The following is an 18729-nucleotide window of genomic DNA, read 5'->3' as shown; positions in this document are numbered from 1 at the left end:
CTTTGGTGGTCTCATCTCCTCACCTTTCTCGTTATATATATATATATATATATATAGTCTGTGCCTTGGATATCAGGTTATTAAGAGATTTAGGCCAGTAATCCCGCCAAGGACATGATCATTCATGATATCAAAATTCGTCAATCAATTGACACAAGAATTTTCTTCACGACACAAGACATGGGATAGCTCGAAGGATCTAATAGAAATATAGTGTCGAGCAAGATTGAGCATACTCCACGACGGACTTAGCTTTTGATGTATTGGATTCCAACCTGTTTGACATTAGTGAGTCCTTCCTTGATTGCAATCATTTTATTGTAGTAGCTACCTCTATTCGAGGAAAACACATTCTGCGAAGCATCCTCTCCCTGCTTTTGATTGATGATGGCAAGAGCCATCTGTAATTAGTTTAAACTAATATTGCTCGAAACTAGTCCAAACTACATTAATGGAGATTTTGTTACAACTTGATCTCTCATATAAAGATATGGTTTACAGCGAGCAGCATACACAACGATTTTAAGAAAGATGCATGTTGGAGTGTCTCACTCCATGGAATCATAACTCATTCCTGACCTTCTAAATCTGTCAAGAGTGCATATTCCATCATCAAGCCATTTACCAGTATCCTAGTGAGAGTGGAATTGAAATTGGTGACCAGGAAGAGATCAAACATTTCTAGTTACGGAATTGTGTGATCCTGCCCATCCAAATCTTGACTACGGAAGAAGCAAACTCTAGGAAGTATCTATAGAGGATAAAAAGTCTATTATTTATCAATCGTGTGATCCCATCTATTATCGATATAGGAAGTCTCGATAGAGGAAGCAAACTCTAAGAAGTATCGATAGAGGATAAAATTATAATTGGGATGCTCGACGAAATGCTTATGTATATCCGTGTCTTTTGGTTTGTTCATACTTTACACAACATGTAAAGGGTTGGCAGTAGGCTTAGCAACCATATTTTCTTTCGGTCTATAGTATATCATTTTAGATTTTTTGTTGTGTGACCATTTAGAACTTATAAAGTATGTTTATAATTTGTATTGGCTATGAAGTGTTTTATGAAATGATTGCTTGTGGATCCCGAATGAAGCGCTTTCTCTAACCTTTTTTCTCTTTTGCAGGTCGTAAGGGACCTTAGGAGGTTTCCGAGAGGTTGACCTTTGCGGACAAATACACAATGGTGCCGCACGACTTAGGCTAAACCAACTAAGTCCATGATAGATAGTATCAGAGCGGGACAAGCGCTCATAGAAATACTAGGCATGCAAAAATGGGGACCTAGTGGGCTGCGTTGAGGGCAGCCATCATAAGCGACCGTTTGGGGGAAAACATGCATGGAGATGTAGGAAAAAAGTAGTCACTCAGAGGAGCGGGCATCTTAGATTAACATTTAGAGGAATAGCTAACTCTTCGCACAAGAGACACCACGCGGACAAGGAAGCTTGGAAGAATATAGCGTACAAAGGTTGAGATAGCTGAGTTTGAGCTACGACTTGACGTTGACAACCATATATGATAGTGCTCAAGGTAAGTGAGGTGCTTCGTAAAGGATGAGACCATGCAAGGTGGAATGGGTTGCTCATCGACTAAAAGAGTTATGCAAAGCTCATAGAGGTGAGAGGAATTGATAACTCGAATAATTTGGTACTCATGCAAGGACTTGTATGCAGATGATAGAATATTCGTGGGCATCCCAAGGTGACCGAAACTCAGTATCATGGAGCATTAAAACTTTATATTCAGCATGAGAAGAATACATCTGTGGGAGGCTGAAGTGTGCAGTGAGTTCAGCATGTTGCTATGCCTTGAGTGGTGTAGTGAGGACTATATTGATGTGGAATCGTAATCTAGCAAGTGCGTTTGCAGGAGGCAGAATAATGCATAGTTTGTTCAGTAAGGTGGAGTAGTCTAAGGGGATGATGGTCTCCGAAACTTTCAAAGAGAAGGAAGCGAAGAGAAAAGTTGCTCCAATAGGACAAATATCCATGCGAGATAAGTCCCGGCTCTCCAAAGGGAGACCAATGTACAACGGACCGTACATGTTGAGGAGGAGTACCTCAAAAACAACTTCACAAAGCTCAACAGACCGAGCGAGCGACGAGAAGTTATCATATGATCTCACTTGAGATAATGCATTAAGGGAATGCATTATGAGATCAAGTGGGGGAGTGACCTAAGGTAGCACAAATGAAGGCATACTTAGAGTTGATATAGAGATCGGACTCAATCGAGGGTTGACCCATGGAATGGTGGGCGCGAGGGTCACCATCAACTCAATGCAAAATGAGGAGCAGAGCAACTTTGGTGAAACTTGGGGAAGTACTCAAATCGCATGAAGGAAGCTGACATAGAAGATAGAACATGGAGTAGAGGCATAGAGCTTTCCTTGGATAGAGGTCAAAGACATGAACTCTTGCAGAAGCAAGAGTGAGATCATATCGTTCCATGAGTCCTTTATTCTGATGGAGTGGACTCATCTTACATGGTGCCAAAGACGAAAGGAGCTTCTAGGCACATACACCTTATCTCAGAGATGCATTTGATGGAGGAACTAAGGCGACTCAACTTGTGGAGGCAAAGTTGGGTTCAAAAGGCCTTGGCACGAGACATGAGGACGCGGAGGCGAGTACTCTTGAAGAATATGCCATAGTGTTGCCATTCAAATTGTCATGAAGGAAGCGGTGTGCAGTGAAGATTGTGCTAGTAAAGGCAGAGGCCGAGGATCAAGACAATGGTACAATAATTTCAACAAAGTCGATGGACTTCGAGAGCTACTATGTGACAGATTATCCTAGAGTGGTTCTTCATCTAGGTGTGACCCGAGAGCGGGTGGACAAAGGTCGATTGCCAAAGGAGTAAACACAATCGAAGGTGGAAGAGGCATCGTAATGTGTTGGCAGAGGCCACACATGGAGGGATCACAATCTGAGTTCATCCCACAAGTATCAGAATGCAATGGAGATGTCACCAGAAGGCGACATGGTGTAGCAGATCATGGTAGAATAGTTCCTAGCAATATAATGTTAGGATCGGAGTGGCACTAAGAGGGGGGGGTGAATTAGTGCAGCGGATTAAAACGTTGATTTCGACAAATTTTTCGTACGATAAGAACGGAACTTGAAAAGCTTAACTTGAAAGCGTATTCTTAAAGTTGCGCAGCAAAGGTAATGATGAAACAAAGCAAGTAAGAAGATTTGCAGTAATGTAAATGACAATAAGAAATGCAAACCAGAGATTACGCCGTTTTTAAAGTGGTTCGGTCAAGTGACCTACATCCACTTGCGAGGCCCCTCTTCGATGAGGCTTCCACCTTCCACTAGCAAATCTCTTGAAAGTGAAGGGTGAATACCCCTCTTACAACTTTTACAAGCGGTTCACTCTCTTACAGATTTTCAACAAGAAAGAAGGAGGTGAACACTAGCAAATTGAAAACAAGACAAGCTAACACTTTTCTAAGGCTTTTCTCTCAAACACTTGCTGCTCAAAAAGTTGTTCTCTCAGCTGAGATTTGAGGGGTATTTATAGGCCTCAAGAGGATTCAAATTTGGGCTTCAAAATTTGAATTCTCTTTGGGTTCCCGCTGTTGGAGGTGCCACCGCCCAGCCAAGCGGTGCCACCGCCTAGGGCTCGGGTGCTGGGCGGTGCCACCGCCCAGCCAGGCGGTGTCACCGCCTAGCTCTCGGGCACTGGGCGGTGCCACCGCCCAGCCCAGGCGGTGCCACCGCCTACAGTGTTTTCAGCCCACTAGTTAGGCTTCAATCTTGCCCCAAACTAGTCCGAACTTGGGCCCAATTGGCCCCTACTTGGGTTATAGGATTAACACCTAATCCTAACCCTAATTAACGTGCTAACTATGAATTTAAAGACATTTTCTAAGCTATTACAAAGTCCGCAAGTCAAGACTTCTTCCGGCGAGCTTCCTGCGAACTTCCGACGGTCTTCCGATAAACTCTCGGAAACCATTCTGCGGACTCCCGGTAAGCTCCTAGACTTCACGATTTGATCTTGGCGAGTTCCAACGAGCTTCTTCGGCAAGCTCCGATCTTTCTCGGTGAGCTCCGCGAACTTCCAACGAACCTTCCGGCGAGCTTCCGAAAAACCCTTCGGCAAGCTCCCTACTCATTCTCGGCTAGTTCCGACAGCATTTCCGACGAACCTTCGGACTTCCGTCGAACTCTCGAACTCACAACAAATCCTTCGCGCTTGACTCCAGCACTTTGTTTCGCTTTATGTCTTCATCGTTATCGTAGTTAATCCTGCACACACAAACCAAAACTCTACTCCGATCTAGACAATTATTATAATGCGAATTGACATTCTGTTGCCCGGCACGTCATTGGTTGGCGCTTCGTCCGATTCTTCGGTGCATCGTCCTCTCTTGCGGCTTGTTACCCAATCGGCGGTTGACCTCCGCAACCCCGATATCCTTGGCGCAATTCCGCTCTCCTTGGCCCGATGCCCGACGTCCGAAGCCTTCTGCCGTCCAATACCCTAACGTGATCTCCTCCGGCACAACGTCAATTCCTCCTGCGTTAACTGTCTAATCCTGATCGAGTAGACCTGCATCACTCAAAATACAGTTAAACATAAACATAATTATCAATTAGTTTCATCATCAAAATACGAGATTCAACAATCTCCCCCTTTTTGATGATGACAACTAATTGATGACTAACGGAGTTAACTTTAACTCCCCGGAGTTTAACCAAACTCCCCCTATCAATATGCCATTGATAGAACACTTGGATTATCCCAAATCCAAGTAACATTCGTCACTAGTTCTGATAAACATTTAAACCATCATGCAAATATATAAAATATTCAATTTAATGCATGAAGTCATCAATATACTTCTCCCCCTTTGTCATCAACAAAAAGGAGAAGTTCCTACTCTTATGTGTTTATTATATGGGTTCAAACCATTGCATGAAAAACATAATATTAAATTTTTATCATCATGCAATTTTGAAGATAGAAAATTTAGCAAGTAATGCATCATGCTTGGGACATTCAAGCTATCAAGTTTTAGATATGTAAGTTTTACAGCATATAAGATAGCACTTTTGGTAATGTTCAAGATAGCAAGTTCTACATCATGCAAGCTAGCAATATTGAGATGTTCAAGAAAGCAACTCTTGCTTCTTGAAATATGCAAATTGTAAGCTAGCAAATTTTTGCTTCCTTTGCAATGTTTGAGCTAGCAATTTTGCTTCCGTTGCAAAGTGCAAGTTAGTATGTTTTGCATCTTGAGCTAAACAAGATTGTATTTTTGGTATGCAAATTTATAGTATACAAGCTATCAACTTTTGCACATAAAAAGTTAGCAAAATTTTACATCTTTTGAGATGTGCAAGATGGACTATTTTGCCTCTTTTCAAATTGTGCAAGCTAGCAAATTTGCTATCTAGCAAGTTTTGCTCCCCCTTTGTCAGTGTCAAATAGAAGGGAATAACAATACAATCATGTAATTCATTTCTCTTTACTATAATATTCAAATCATGATAAGGGTAAATAATAAAGATATGGCGACAGAATACGAAAAGATCTTGGGGCTCCCAAAGATTGGAAGGTTTCCGAGTTCATCGCTAACGGTACTTGGTGTCTCCCTAATCCTATTTCTCCTGAAATGTTATCACTTTGGCCGACTATCATAGCTATTCGAATCAGGAACAACTCTTCAGATATACTTATTTGGCCTCATGACAATGGTAAATTTAGTGCCACATCCGCATGGAATCAAATTAGGCAAAGAAATAACAAGTGGGTCCCAAGCAGTTGGACATGGGATCGACCGGGATCACAAAGACACTCCTTATGTACATGGCAGGCCCTTCTCAATAAACTACCTACAATAGACAATATGAAAAGAAGAGGTATCTATCATGTTAACCGATGCTCCCTTTGTTTGCAACAAGAAGAAACTGTTGACCACCTCTATTTTGCTTGTGATTATACAAAATGGATATGGAAGGAGATTCTCCAGCGATTTGAACTCAATAGACTGCCGCAACCAAACTTGCACCAAGAACTAGGCGACCTTATGCAATGTTTCTCAAGAAAAGGGCCTCTTACACAACTGGCAAAGGTTATTTTCAGATGTGCTATTTGGTGGATGTGGAAGGAGAGATGTAATAGAATCTTTGAATGTCAACACACAAACAATGCTCAGCTCTTGAAAGAGATTATTAGAGACTCAAGATCCTGTATGGAGCATGAACTCAAAACCGAGCACTTCACCCGAAGAGAAAAAGATATTTTTATCAAATTTAATTTTGCTATTAGCTAAAGATCCTGGGAATGATGCCAAATAATGTACCCACAGGTAGTTATAGTCTACAGCATATGTAGTCATAACTATCGCATTAGCACTCAACGTAAGATGAAATATACTCTTCCCATTCACCCAAGGATCGTACCACATATTAGTACTAGTTCCAGAAGAGATTGCATACGAAATGTGTTTGATTAGCCAATTCCTTGCCTTTAAAATTCCTTTCCAAGCTGCAGAGTGGTATGTTCTTGTTGAAATTTCCCATATTGATTCCTTTGAGAGATACTTAGCAGAAACCCAATGTGACCATAAGGAACATTTGTTTTGCAAAAGATCCCACAATTGCTGTACCAAACATGCTTGATTCCAATCTCTAGTATTTCTCAAATTTAGCCCCCCTTCATCTTTCGGTTTGCAAATGCTATCCCAATTTACCATATGCATTGCCTTATCATTTGTGCCATTCCAGAAGAAGTTCATTAATAACCGTTCAATATCTTGGAGAAGTCCAGCAGGCAGAAGAAATGCATTACACCAATATATAGAGTAGGAGTGCAATACCGAACGGATGAGTTCGAGTCGTCCTGCTTTTGATAGAAACCTATTTTTCCAAGAAGAAATTCTATTCTTTATTTTTTGCAAGATAGGTTGACAGTGGGTTTTGTGAATGCCTGTGGATATGAGCGGGAGACCCAAATAAGGAACTGGCAAGCTTCCTTCACTAACCCCCAAAGTTTGTGAAATAAAGACCTTATCCTCAACGTAAGGGCTCATATATACTTTACTTTTCGCATGATTTAACTGAAGTCCAGAACCATACCAAAGTCATTCATAATAGTAGCCAGGTTCTTTACTGAAGTTGGTTCATTTTGGAGAAAGATAAGTAAGTCATCTGCAAATGTTATATGTGATATATGAACAGAACCAGCACTGGGTACCTTAATGCTGCCATTTAAGACTGCGTGTTCCAACATACAGCTAAGTCCTTCCATCGCAATAGTAAAGAGATACGGAGAGAGTGGATCACCTTGTCTGATGCCATTCGTGCTCCCAAAAAAACCAATAGGTGAGCCATTAAAGAGTATCGAAAACTTTGGAGTTTCTAGGCAAGATTGAATCCAATTAATCCATTGCTGTGGGAAGTTCATATCAAGGAGCATCTTATAGATAAATTTCCTATTAACTGAATGAAAGGCTTTCCTTAGATCAGCTTTAATGCAGATTTTTGTCCCTCTTGCTTTTGAATGCAAATCTTTGACCAAGTCATTAGCAAGCAAAATGTTATGATGTATACTTCTCCCTTTGATGAAAGCAGCTTAATTTGGGCTAATGATCTTGTGTAATACCTTTTGCATTCTATTTGCCAATACTTTGGAGATGATCTTGTATATAAAGTTGCATAATGATATGGGTCGATAGTTCTCTAGTGAATCAGCCCCTGCATTCTTCGGAATTAAAGAAATAAAAGTGCAATTCATCTCTCTAAGAATATGACCTGAAGAGAAAAAATGTTGGCAAGCTTTGATCACATCATTTCCAATAATAGACCAAGCAGTTTGGTAAAATTCAACTGGAAATCCATCTGGACCTGGGCTTTTGTGCTTTGGTGACTTAAAGACAACACATACAATTTCGTCATCTGTAATTGGGGCATTGAGGATTGAAATAGCTTCCGAATCAAGTTTTCTAGTCGGCTCCACATGAATGTTATTAGGTTTCCCAGCTTGATTGAGTAAGGAATAAAAAAATTGCTCTGTGTGTGCTTTAACCTCATCTAAATTCTCAATAAGATTATCATCTTTGTCTCTGCATTTGCTGATACGGTTAACAGCCCTTCGAGTAGCAATTGAAGCATAGAAAAATTTAGTATTGGAATCCCCTAGTGTAAGCCAATGCTTACCAAAAAAAGACTTCTGCTTTGCAAAACTTTGCTCCTGTTTTAAGGCTTGCATGAAGTTATTTCTGGCTTCCGTCTCTTTGTAGATAATATTTTCATCATTTGGCTGAAGTTGCAGCTCATGTTGCAATGACATTAGTTCCTTTCTGCAAAATTGAACTCTGATGGTAATATTGCCAAAGGTATTTGTATTCCACTCCTTTAGTGCTGCTTTACAGGCTTTGAGCTTTTGACATAAGATGTAAGGGGGAGATCCATGCACATTAACATTCCAAGCAGATCTGATAACATCAAGAAATTAAGGATGAGTACTCCACATGTTAAAGAATCTAAACGGTTTCTTGCCTCTTGGTGTCGCTTTTTCTGCGTGTATATACATTAAAGAATGGTCAGAAAACAAAGGAGCACCATACTCAAGAAGTGAATCTGGGTAAACTGTTAACCATTCATGGTTAATCAAACACCTATCAAGTCGAGCCATTATTTTTCTGTTAGCAGCACCTTGATTACTCCAGGAGAGCCAATTACCCACAGATTTCATATCAAACAATGCTGCAGTGTCAATGTAATCATTAAAACTTTGAAGCTGACTTTCTGAAAGTTGTCTACCCCCCACTTTTTCATTTGTGTACCGAACAGTATTAAAGTCTCCAAGAACAATCCAAGGTACATTGAGACAACCATTTACAATATTAGTCAGGTCAGACCAAAGAGTATTTCTTTCTTGCATACTGTTTGAAGCATATATACCAGTGAAATTGAATTGACAGCCATTCTTTTTATCCTCTACCTTAAGATGAATGAATTGATCAGTAGCAGAAATAAACCAAGCATTAATAGAGTTAGGATTCCATAAGACCCATATTCTACCAAAAGTTTCATTTGAGTCATTGGTAAACAGTTCTGCGTCCGGCCATATTAAATTCTTTTGAGCTTGAACGCGCGATTGTTTAATTTTCGTTTCCACTAGAATAACAATATCACATGCGGCAGACTTGATTATTCTGTTGAGCTCCCGACATTTCTCCGACTTATTAAGTCCGCGAACATTCTAGCATGTTATCTTCATTAGTAATAAACAAATGAAAAGGTAGTAAGGTATTCATCCTACGACTTTGGATGGATTGTACCATCCTTTTTCTTATCCTTCGGTTTTGTATTTTCCTCCCGCACAATATCCTTACCTTTTATGGCTTTATTTCTATATTTATCCACTTCATCTACAGCTTGCAGATTTTTAAACTTTAAAGTACCTTGAATCATGTGGTCTTGATTGACAGGGTTTGTTGAAGCTCGATAAGATTGTTGCAGCACAATATCCTGGATAGTACTTGTTGGAGCAGCGTGGCTAGAGAGGTTTGTTGGGGCATGAGTTTGTTGAGTCGGAATATCCTTGTTGGCGATGTTTGTTGTGGCCTGAGTTTGTTGAGGAAGAATATCGTTGCTGGCGAGATTTGCTTGGGCCTGAGTTCGTTGAGCTATTGTGGATGGATCCGATGATATTAGAAGAGATGAAGTTCCTGACTTATGTTTCTCCTGTCCACTAGTACCATGGGAAACCTCTGTTGTGGAAGGCTCTGACATTATAGGAAGAGATAAAGTTTTGGAATTGTCCTTCTGTCCGCGGTGCTTTCCTTGCGAGTCGGAATGCTCAATAGTTTTCGCCACCATCGGTGCTACTGCCATTAGAGAAGAATCACTTTGTTGCTGAGGTGCTTGACGTGGTCGATAGACCTTTGTGGTTGGTTGTGGGGTTTGCTGACAAGCTCCATTTGCATGACCAAAAGATAAGCAACGCTGACATCGTTGTGGCTTCCAGGAATATGAGACATGTACCTTCCGAGTGTTCCCGTCAAGATCGCGATAAAAAACTTCATTAGGAAGATCTTCATCGGAAGAAACCAGCACACATGCTCGTGCAAATGCTAATCTCGTCTGAGCTGCTGTTGCTTTGTCGATGTAGAGTGGCTGTCCCAGAGTGCTGCATAACTTTGCAATAAAACGTCGACTCCAAAGATGTAGAGGTAGTCCTTGAAAGGATACCCATAATGGAATAGACTGTAGGCTATCTAACTCCAAACGGACATCAGGAGACCAACGTCGTAAAATCATTGGATGACCGCGGATAGTCCAGAATCCTTCGAGGATTCGTTGCAAATCTTCTTCAGAGTATAGCTTGCAAACAAAGAATCCGTTCTCCAGCATATGAAGATCAAATGACGATATTCCCCATCGAGTTTTGATAAATGAGGATAATGAGAAATAAGATGTTTTGAGACCTACCACATAGCCAACAATCGCCATTGACCATGTCTCAATAAGCTCTGTTGAATCAGCAGTCTCGTATACAGCAATCTTCTTATCAGCCTGAACTTCTGGCGTAATGAATTCCAAGCTTAGATCTGGACTTCCAACCGGAGCCTTGAATAGGCTAGTCCAAGGCCGAGGGTCATTGGAAATTAGAGCAGGCTGCCGCGATCTAGAGCGCGACCTGCTTCGATGCTGCTTCATCGAAGGAGTTTCTCTCTGGAGAGGATATGGTGGAGGAGCAACTTGAGGGATAACGGTAGGGAGTTTTGCCATCGTTTCAACCCTCCCGCCACCGTCGCCAGCCCTAGGGGCCGTCGATGCCATGTTTGATCCCTCTTCTGGTCACCGCTACAGAATCGTCACCATAGGGAAAAGTCACCGCTGCAGAATTTCAGATCGTCGCTACAGTACCGTCGCCCTAGATCTGGTCGCCGCTGCAGTGTCGTCGCCGCTACAGTACCGTCGAACCAGATCTGGTCACGCTGCAGTGTCGTCGGCGCTACAGTACGTCGACCTAGATCTGGATCTGGTCGCCGCTGCAGTGTCGCCGCCGCTACAGTACCGTCGCCCTAGATCTGGTCACCGCTGCAATATCGTCGCCGCTACAGTACCGTCGACCTAGATCTGGTCGCCGCTGCAGTGTCGTCGCCGCTACAGTAACGTCGAACTCTTGAACTCGCAACAAATCCTTCGCGCTTGACTCCGACACTTTGTTTCGCTTTATGTCTTCATCGTTATCATAGTTAATCCTGCACAATTAAAACAAAACTTCGATCGAGACAATTAATCCTAAGCAATTAACCAAGTTGTCTGGCATGTCATTGGTCCCTCGACGCTTTGTCCGATTCTTCGGCGCATCGTCCTCTCCTGCAGCCTATTGCCCAATCGTCCAGTTGACTCCGCAATTCCGATATCCTTGGCACAATACCCGCTCTTCTTGGCCCGATGCCCGAGTCCACGGCCCGAAGCCTTCTGTCGATACGTCGACTGATCCACCGACCCGACGTCCAATCTTCTGACATGTTCCTTCGGCACAACATGATTTTCCTGCTTTAATTGTCTCATCTTGATCGAAGCATCCTGCGTCACTCAAAACGCAGATTAAATCATAAACATATATCAAGTAGTTTCATCATCAAAATACGAGATTCAACATATATACGATCAGGTTTCAAGCTTTGCACTTTCCGAATCAGCGTTTAGACGTAAATCTATTTTTTCGTACGATCATCATATTTCAGTTTGCGGTTACGTTTTGATTTCTATCATAACTACAAACTATCTTTATATCCTTGCTTAAACTGCATCTCGCCTAATCAAGTGATTTACGAATCAGCATTTAGACGTAAATCAGTTTCTTCGTGTGAATATCATATTTCAGTTTGCGCCTACTATCGGATTTGAATCATAACTGCAAACTGCATTTATATCTTTGCTGCATCTCGCTTAAACAAAAGTTAAAGTGATTTACGAATCGGCTTTCTTACCGAAATCACTTTTAACGAACGAACGCAGATTTTATCGTAGAAGGTTTTTCGCTGCACTAATTCACCCCCCCCCCCCTCTTAGTGCTCTTGATCCTAACAATTGATATCAGAGCGGGGTTAACTCTCAAACGGATTAAAACCCAAGAGAGATGACATACGCCGGAAACCAAGAGGGCCACTCTTTTACACGTCCACCCATGTTTAATGGGACGGACTACACCTATTGGAATACCCGAATGAGGATCTTTCTTATTTCTATGGATTTTGAACTTTGGAATCTTGTCGAAAATGGATTTTTGAAGTCTTCTCTTCCAATGATCGATTGGAATAAATTGGAGAAGAAGGCTTTCGCTCTGAATGCAAAGGCTATGAAAGCCTTATTTTGTGCACTTGATAAAAACGAGTTCAACCGTGTTTCGGTTTGTGAAACCGCATTTGATATTTGGCACACACTCGAAGTGACTCACGAAGGCACAAGTAGAGTGAAAGAGTAAAAAATCAATCTTTTGTTATACTCTTTCGAACTTTTCCGGATGAAACCGAGTGAGACTATTGGCGACATGTTTACCCGTTTCACGGATGTCGTCAACGGTCTAAAAGGACTCGAAAAAAGTTTTTCGGATTTTGAGCTCATAAATAAGATTCTAAGATCCCTTCCTAAGAGTTGGGATCCTAAAGTCACTGCTATTCAAGAGGCGAAAGATCTAAACAACTTCCCTCTTGAAGAACTAATTGGGTCATTAATGACCTACGAGATGATTTGCAAAGCTCATGAAGAGCAAGAAGACATCCTTCCAAAGAACAGGAAGGATATGACACTTAGAATTTCAGAAGACCACTTGAGAGAAAACTCAAGTGATGAAGACTGTGACGATGACTTGGCACTTCTAACAAGAAAATTTAAAAAATTCATTAAAAGAAACAAGTTTAAGAATGAAACAAAAAATAAATTTGAACCCAAGAAGGACCAAGTTATTTGCTATGAGTGCAAGAAGCCAGGACACTATAAGAGTGATTGTCCCCAAGTCAAGAAGAAAACATCAAAGAAGAAGGTGCTCAAAGCAACGTGGGATGACTCGAGTGCGTCCGAAGAAGAGGAGTCCAACACCGAGCAAGTTGCTCATTATGCCTTAATGGCCATCGGAGAGGAGGTAACGAATTTAATAGATGCAGATTTATCATTTAATGAATTATTAAATGCCTTCCATGACTTATTTGATAAATGTAAGATTATTAGTAGAAAATATAAATTGCTAAAAAAGGAGCATGATAGTCTTACTTGTAATTTTGATAAGTTAAAAACTAAATATCATGATAGTTTAAGTTCATGCATAAAATGTCATGATCTAGAAACTCTCCAAAAGGAAAACTTGCGACTTAAGGACACCTTGAAGAAATTCGAGGTTGGTAGCAAGTCATTGAATATGATCCCTGCAAACAAGGGTCACGTTCCCAAAAGAAGTGGAATCAGATTTGTGAGAAGTCCTCACCAAAATCCAACCACCTTCATAAAAGGCCCATCTTACATGTTCGACACCAAAGCAAATGCAACTTTTGTTGCAAACTTGGACACAAAATGTATTATTGTCCATTAAAGAAAATTAGTCCGAACAAATTAATTTGGGTTCCTAAAGGAACCATGATAAATTCTATGCAACATGATAAATAATGTAAATCTATTTTTGAGGCACCCAAAAGCAAATGGGTACCTAAAGATCATCCTTTCTTGTAAAGACATAAAACATCTTAAGCTGAGAGCAAGAAATAATATCCTGCTCTTTGGATTCTCGATATTCATGACACGAGATCCAAAAAGAACTCGCGATGCTCTCTAGCCTAAATAACATAAAAGGATTAGAAAGTTAAAATTACAAATGTGATATAGATATAATCCTATTTGATCTCTCAGAATTGGAAACCCATGATCCTCACTTCACATATCCTGTAGATTTTCAAACTCATTGATTTTATCCGTTCGTTACTTTCAATTCCAATTATATCATGAACCTGCTAAGTTTGTCATAAACTTGTAAGGCTTACCAATCTGAACAATCCGTCACAAACATGTATGCACGTCACAAGATCTATCTTGATCATGCAAAATTTCTTATCTTACAATGAAAATTCTTACGTAATTACGTAAGTAAAGTTGATTGCTCTGAATGAAAATTCTTCTCAAGTCAAAAACTTTCAAATCAGATCACACTGCAGTCAGAACAAGTGCTCACCGCCCCAGTTGGAGGTAGCACCTCCGGCTGTCACGTGTTGCAAGCGGTTGCACTGCCCCAGCTAGAGGTGCAACCGCCCGCAACTCTGCCCCTTTTTAACCCGAGCTAGGGCCGGCGGTGGAACCGACCCCAACTCACTCCTTTCCCCTCTTTACTCTTCTAAAGCTTCTCCACCTCCATTTCTCCTCTCATAGCATACCAAATACTCTTCATTTTGAAGCAAAAGATCAACAATCTTTTCCCCTCTTGAAGATCTCACTAATAAGAAGCCCTTAAATTCTATTTTTGATTCATTTACTCTTGCTTATTACTATCCTCCTAAACAGCAGTGGTTATGGGGTCTAGAAGATCCTCAAGGGACAAAGGGAAGAGGAGATTAGTGGAAGATTTTGATCTTATCCTTTTCGATTCAAAATATCATGCTGAAAAGTTTTCCTCTTTCGAACTTAGGAGTGTCAATAAGGGAAAACATGTTGATTTAAATGAACTAAGAGACTTAGAGACAATACAATGGTTTGCAAACTTAGATCTACTTTTGTTTTTGGTAAGTAAAAGTAAATTGATTATGTGTAAAGTTTCTACAAATAGCTTTATCTATACAAGTCATAGACAAAGCCAAGTAACTCATAGAGTGCGAATGCGATAGTTATGACTACACATGCTATAGACTATAACTACCTGTGGGTACATTATTTGGCATCATTCCCAAAATCTTTATCTAATAGCAAAATTAAATTTGATAAAAATATCTTTTTCTCTTCGGGTGAAGTGCTCGGTTTTGAGATCATGCTCCATACAGGATCTTGAGTCTCTAATAATCTCTTTCAAGAGCTGAGCATTGTTTGTGTGTTGACATTCAAAGATTTTATTACATCTCTCCTTCTACATCCACCAAATAGCTCATCTGAAAGTAACCTTTGCCAGTTGTGTAAGAGGTCCTTTTCTTGAGAAACGTTGCATGAGGTCGCCTAGTTCTTGGTGCAAGTTTGGTTGCGACAGTCTATTGAGTTCAAATCGTTGGAGAATCTCCTTCCATATCCATTTTGTATAATCATAAGCAAAATAGAGGTGGTCAACAGTTTCTTCTTGTTGCAAACAAAGGGAGCATCGGTTAACATGATAGATACCTCTTCTTTTCATATTGTCTATTGTAGGTAGTTTATTGAGAAGGGCCTGCCATGTACATAAGGAGTGTCTTTGTGATCCCGATCGATCCCATGTCCAACTGCTTGGGACCCACTTGTTATTTCTTTGCCTAATTTGATTCCATGCGGATGTGGCACTAAATTTGCCATTGTCATGAGGTCAAATAAGTATATCTGAAGAGTTGTTCCTGATTGGAATAGCTATGATAGTCGGCCAAAGTGATAACATTTCGGGAGAAATAGGATTCGGGAGACACCAGGTACCGTTAGCAATGAACTCGGAAACCTTCCAATCTTTGGGAGCCCCAAGATCTTTTCGTATTTTGTCGCCGTATAATTGAAATATATTCTTCCCATTCACCCAAGGATCGTACCACATATTAGTACTAGTTCCAGAAGAGATTGCATAAGAAATATGTTTGATTAGCCAATTCCTTGCCTTTAAAATTCCTTTCCAAGCTACAGAGTGGTATCAGAGCAACGATTCTTGGCGCAACCCGCCGCAACCTTGCTTCCCTTCTTCCCCACCACCACTACAAGGCAACTCTTTCTTCACCGTTATCGTTGTTTCCCCGGCCAGCGACCTTCGACCGCTCAACCTTCTTACTGCCTCATCTCGCTTAAAAAAAAAAAAAAAAAAAAAAACAAAGGAAAAAGAAAAGAAGAAACACGAGAGGAAGAAGAAGCCGCAGCCACCCCAGCGTCCCCTGCTTCCAGCCAGCCCACCCGCCGCTGCTTCTCTCCGGCCAGCGCCCACCATCGCCCCGCTTCCTGGCCGGCGACCACCGCCGCCGCTGTTCCCCGGCCAGGAGACGACGCTGCCAACGTCCATCCCAGCCCTACTACCGCCGCCCGCCTCCCCTTGCGTCGCAGCGCAGCCGCTCGACCTCTCCTCCTCGGCGATCGTTGGTGACGCTGCTCCCAGCCGCGCCACCACCGCTGCCTCTCAACCGCCGCCTGCCTTCCCTTGGGTCGCAGCCGCAGCGGCCGATTGTCGCCCTCCTCGCGGCGACCGAAACAGGGCAACTCACGGATTGCCCTTGTTCCCAGCCGCATCGCCTCCGCTCGATCACCTGGCCAGCGACCTCTTCTCTTCGCGTTCCCATCTCGCTCGAGCGAGAAGGACCGCCGGCACCACAGCCGCAACCGCCGGTTGCCGCAGCCCCTCCTTGCAGCGGTTGCAGAAACAGAGCTTCCTCTGTTGCCGCAGCCCCTCGTCGATCGCAGCCACGCCTCGAGCGCCGTCGCCTTCCAGCCGACCCACCACCACTGCCAGCCACCGTGCGGCGACCGCTGCTCGCCTCCCAGCCGCCGCTCCCCCTGGCTCGGGCGAGAACGACCGCCGCCACTCCCCCTTCCTCTGCCCCCTTGGTGACCGAAACAGGGCAATCCTCTTGCTGCTGCGAACGGTTGCCACCACCGTCGCCGCTGCTGCCCAGCCAGCGACGACGCCGCTCGCCGCCCAGCCTGCCACCGTCGATTCCTATTTTCCCCTGCAGCCTCAACCTCGGCAACACCACCGCAGCCTCCCTCCAACAGCACACGCAGCAAGCTCTGTTTCGGTCGCTTCAACGACACCGTTGTGTCAACTGCACGCGATCCATCGACGTCACCCGCCTTCGTAGTGCGGTAGTGACAGAGCAACGCTGCCTTCCATCCGCACCGTCGCAACCACCACAGTGATAGGCCCTTGGCGACGCTGCCCCCAGCTGCAGCCACATCAACGCAGTCGCCTTCCAACCTCGGCGCTCTCACCCCACACCTCGATAGAAACAGGGCAGCTACTCTTCCTCCAACGCAGCGACCGCAGCACTGCCTTTGGCATCCACCTCCTCGGTAACTTCGCATCTACAGTGTTGACGCCCTTGTCCGACACCAAAAACAGGAGTTAGATTACAGATTTGCAGTCTTACGCAATGGCCACCGATAACTCAGTGAAAGCACAAATGGAAGCATTGGAAATTAGAATTGAGAACCGGTTACAAGAAGTACTTAATGATTTCATAAAGGACTTACTGGGGAGCCTTAGTAAATTTCAACAAGGTGGGAGCTCAAGTTCTACGTTGAACAGATATGAAGATACAAGAAAAGGGCCCCAAAATTATGACACAAATTACTCACACATGAAGATGAAATTTTCGAGATGGAAAGATAGAGATCCGACCAATTGGATCTCTAAGGCAGAAAATGTTTTCTGTTTTCACAGAACCCCAGAAGAATCCAAGGTAGAAGTGGCCTTAATTCAACTCGAGGGAGATGCACTCCAGTGGTACGATTGGTATGAAACTTTTCACGGAGTTCCTTCGTGGGAGCAGTTCAAAAGAGGGCTTCTTGTTCGCTTTGGCCCATCCAAATATGAGAATGTTGATTGCCAGCTCGCCAAAATTCATCAAACTTCTACAGTGTTAGAATATCATAGTAAGTTTGAAAGATTATCAAATCAAGCTAGAGATTGGTCGAACCGACAACTTCTGGATACATTTATTGAAGGGCTTATTCCAGAGATCCGGTGTGAAGTTAAGGCTCGTCAACCCCGTACTATGATAGCTGCGATCTCATTTGCAACTCTACATGAGAAAAAAATTAGCAAGGAAAGATCAGCAAGGGGTTTGTATTATGATGAAAAATGGAGTATGGAGCACCGATGTAAACAATGGCAACTTCTAATGATTGAACCAATTGGAGAGGAACCGAAAGCTAAGAATGTGGACTCCGATCATGAAGGTATAAATTCTAATGAAGATGTTGGACCTACCATACATACAATGCATGCATTAGCCGACTACTCTTTTTTTTTTGGTAAGTAAAAGTAAATTGATTATGTGTAAAGTTTCTACAAATAGCTTTATCTATACAAGTCATAGACAAAGACAAGTAAGTAACTCATAGTTATGACTACACATACTGTAGACTATAACTCCTAATTACAATCATCAAAGAAAATGTTTATCCAGATATATCAAAACTACCTGTTGGTACATAATTTGGCATCATTCCCAAGATCTTTAGCTAATAGCAAAATTGAATTTGATAAAAATATCTTTTTCTCTTTGGGTAAAGTGCACCGTTTTGAGATCTTGCTCCATACAGGATCTTGAGTCTCTAATAATCTCTTTCAATAGCTGAGCATTATTTGTATGTTGGCATTCAAATATTCTGTTACATCTCTCCTTCCACATCCACCAAATAGCGCATCTGAAAGTAACCTTTGCCAGTTGTGTGAGAGGCCCCTTTCTTGAGAAACATTGCATGATGTCGCATAGTTCTTGGTGCAAGTTTGGTTGCGGTAGTTTATTGAGTTCAAATCGCTGGAGAATCTCCTTCCATATCCATTTTGTATAATCACAAGCAAAATAGAGGTGGTCAACAGTTTCTTCTTG

This window comes from Musa acuminata, chromosome BXJ1-7 (assembly GCF_036884655.1).
Source record: "Musa acuminata AAA Group cultivar baxijiao chromosome BXJ1-7, Cavendish_Baxijiao_AAA, whole genome shotgun sequence".
Lineage (NCBI taxonomy): Eukaryota > Viridiplantae > Streptophyta > Magnoliopsida > Zingiberales > Musaceae > Musa > Musa acuminata.
Note: the sequence above shows the minus strand (reverse complement) of the source record.